Source organism: Phyllostomus hastatus, unplaced genomic scaffold (assembly GCF_019186645.2).
Source record: "Phyllostomus hastatus isolate PE091 unplaced genomic scaffold, TTU_PhHast_1.1 phas_contig_17, whole genome shotgun sequence".
Classification (NCBI taxonomy): domain Eukaryota; kingdom Metazoa; phylum Chordata; class Mammalia; order Chiroptera; family Phyllostomidae; genus Phyllostomus; species Phyllostomus hastatus.
The window spans coordinates 25,936,176-25,939,171 of NW_025333664.1; the positions used below are offsets into that span (position 1 = coordinate 25,936,176).

Below are 2,996 nucleotides of genomic sequence, written 5' to 3' on the forward strand. Positions count from 1 at the left end.
CGAAGGCCTATTTGAAGCATAGGACAGGGGGCTGTAGGGCTGTTCAAAAGAATAAGATGGCTCTCGCCCTGGTGGATGCCACCATCTCATAGCAGGTATTGGCTCAAGTGTCTGCCTATGTAATTACAATCAAAGGTACAAAACTGCGTGAAACAAGGTGACTGAGAGTTCGGAAGAGAAAACTGCTAATGGTCAACCATTAGCTTTAAAAATATATTTTTTAAACAGTTTAATTCTTTGGGCAACACTGGCCTAGGCAATAAATCTTTGGGAACCATACCTTCATTTTCTGGATTCCTTTTCTCTTTTTAAGATCAAACACAGTCTTGTTAAATGCCCATTTATCTCTCCTTGGGTGTTTGATGTCTCTTCATGTCATGTGGCAAAATAATGATCTTGCGTAAGCCCTGCTGTTCATTCCCTCTGATCCCGAACCTGAGAAACTGAACTGGAGAAAGTCACACAGCTAGACCGATGGCTCTGCTACAAATCAGTAACCACCAGCCTTGACAAGAAGTCCTAGTGTTCTTTGATAAATTCCCTTTTCATGCTTCTTCTTCTTTTGCAGTCTTTGTTGTTTATATTTTATGAAAAAGGTCATTTCAAATCTCCATTAAACTTAGCTAAATTCAAAGCCTTGGTGAAGGAGGCCTGGCGACCTCATTTATATAAAGAAACATGGCTACTCTCCTCTGGCCTCCAGCTCTCAGGAAGGGCCCTTCAGATGGCTTTTGTTTGCACGTTTCGGTGCTGCAGCACAGGAGTCAACCCTTGTATCCACTGTCAGGTGTTCTTCAGCTACCAGAGCTTCGAGTCTCTTTATTGGGTAAGGAAATTACTTCCACAAATTCTCCAACTTCTAGCTTTGGCTCAAGACTAACATTTTCAGCCGCATCTCCATTAATAGTTACTGTCATGACATGTGTGGTACAGTTCGACAAGTCTGGATCCATACAGACAGTTGGAGAACATTCAGCAACATCACCTTTATAGCCAGTTTCTTCCTCCAGCTCTCACAGAGCATCTGTTTCTGGACTTTCGTTACCACCTATGAGACCTGTGGGGAATTTTAGGCAGCAGCCTCCCACGGGTGGATGGGACTGTTTCATCAGAAAGATACAATCATAATGAAGAGTTCTTTGCAGCACTGGGATAATCGTCACACCATCAGCCAACGGTCCTTTCCTGGTTGTACGTTTCACAGTTTCCCAAGTTCTTGTTTTACTAGTGGGATCCATGTAAGTTGTTTTTTCAAACTTGACCCATTTTCCTTCCGCAATTAACTCCTCTGAAATAATGAACTGTTTGTTTTTTCAAGAAGAATCTGCTGCTTCTTGGTTTTCCATTTTCGAACTAGTCTTTCCATTCCTTAGCCAAGAAGTTCACATCCAAGGTGTGGGGTGAAGGGAAGGATACTTCTGTGGGAAGGGAGACGAAAGAAGAAAGCTTGAATCCAAGGCTGCTGTCTCCAGAGATGCTGGCGCTACTCCCTTTTTCATTATTCTGATTCTTTTTGCTGCAGGACAAACCACTCCAAAACTTAGTGGCTTAAAACGACCATTTTATCATTTCAATTCTGTGGGCTGACTGGGCTCAGCTGGGCAGTTCTTGCTCAGAGTTTCTTGTGTAGTTGCAGTTAGACCTCGGGTGGGGCTGGAGTTGGATGAAAGGCAGACTGGACCAGGTGTCCAAGACGGCTTCTTCTCTTGCATGTCTAGCACTTCACTTGGGGTGGCTGGAGTAGCTGGAGGCTGGCCAGGCATCTCTCTTTTCAAGTACCTCTCCAGATGGTTATCTTGGGCTTTCTCCGGGTGTGGTGGTCTAAAGATAGTCAGACATTTTTCAAGGTGGCTCGCTTCCCCTAGAATGGCTATTTCATATCTACCACCATCTATTTCAATGAAATATTTTTTTAAAGGGAAGGAAGAAAAGAAGCTCTGACAAGAAGCACAGGTTTAGGAGGGGCTGGATTTGAAGACAGGCTATCAGGACCCACTTAACTATATATTAGCATCTTCTGCCCTTACCTGCTTTCAAAAACACACACAAGTACAGAAAAATTACGTCCTCATCTTATCCTCTGCCTTGAATCTTTTATGCCACTTTTTCTGTTTTCTAAAATTTATCAGTTACAGGTTTGAGCTTAAAACATTTCTCTTTAGAAGGTTGTGGAGCTGCTCCCAGTAATTTAGTCTCAGTGATGTATTAGTTATCTATTGCTATATAACCCCAAAGCTTAGTGTTGTAAAACAATAATCATTTTATATCGTAGTTTCTATGGGTCAGGAATTTAGAAGCAGTTTAGCTGAGTGGTTCTCTTGAGGGGAGAGACCTGGTTCTTCTTGCTGATACAGATCAGCAAATCTATTAGAGTGCAATCAGGGTTTATTAGTGACTTGTTCCCATGGAAGAGAACGGGCCCAGCTAATGTTGGGGGTGGGCATGAAAGGCATAGGTTCTGGGCACCCCAGGGTGGCAAAAGTAAAGGCAGCTGAAGGCCGGGGTAGCAGGCCCCCAGGTGGCCAGAGGTCAGGTAGCCAGGGAGCCAAGAGAGCTAGTCCTTTTTTCGAGGACTTGTATAGTTGGCATGATGGGAATAAAAAATTTACATATTGATTGACAGGTAAATGTGGTGCCAGCTTTCCCCTGGGGGATGTGACTACCCAAATTTAAGTACACGTGGGAGTCTGTTAGCCCGAACACTTATCTTGCCCCAGACTCCATTTGTTCATCTTGTTGTAAAATAGATACGTGGCAGGAGGCAGTTAATTAAAGTTGGAGCAGTCACCCGAAGTTATTTATGGACTTCTTGTTTGGGCACTGTGGACCCTGTCCCACGTTTCAGGCCTTGGGATGAAAGCACAGTTTCAAGGCTTTCTTTCCCAGATAGTGGAAACGCTACATAGAATTTCAAGGACTTCCCTCCTCCCATGCTAACCTAGTAGTTCTTGTGATGTTGGAATACCTGGCAATATTATTGGAACAGGCTCAGGACT

At 43.7% G+C, this 2,996-nt stretch overlaps 1 pseudogene; it reads right to left on the bottom strand.

The window, feature by feature from the left end:
* Window positions 1-706: 706 nt before the first annotated feature.
* LOC123814683 lies at window positions 707-1,346 on the bottom strand (annotated as a pseudogene).
* Window positions 1,347-2,996: the final 1,650 nt, after the last annotated feature.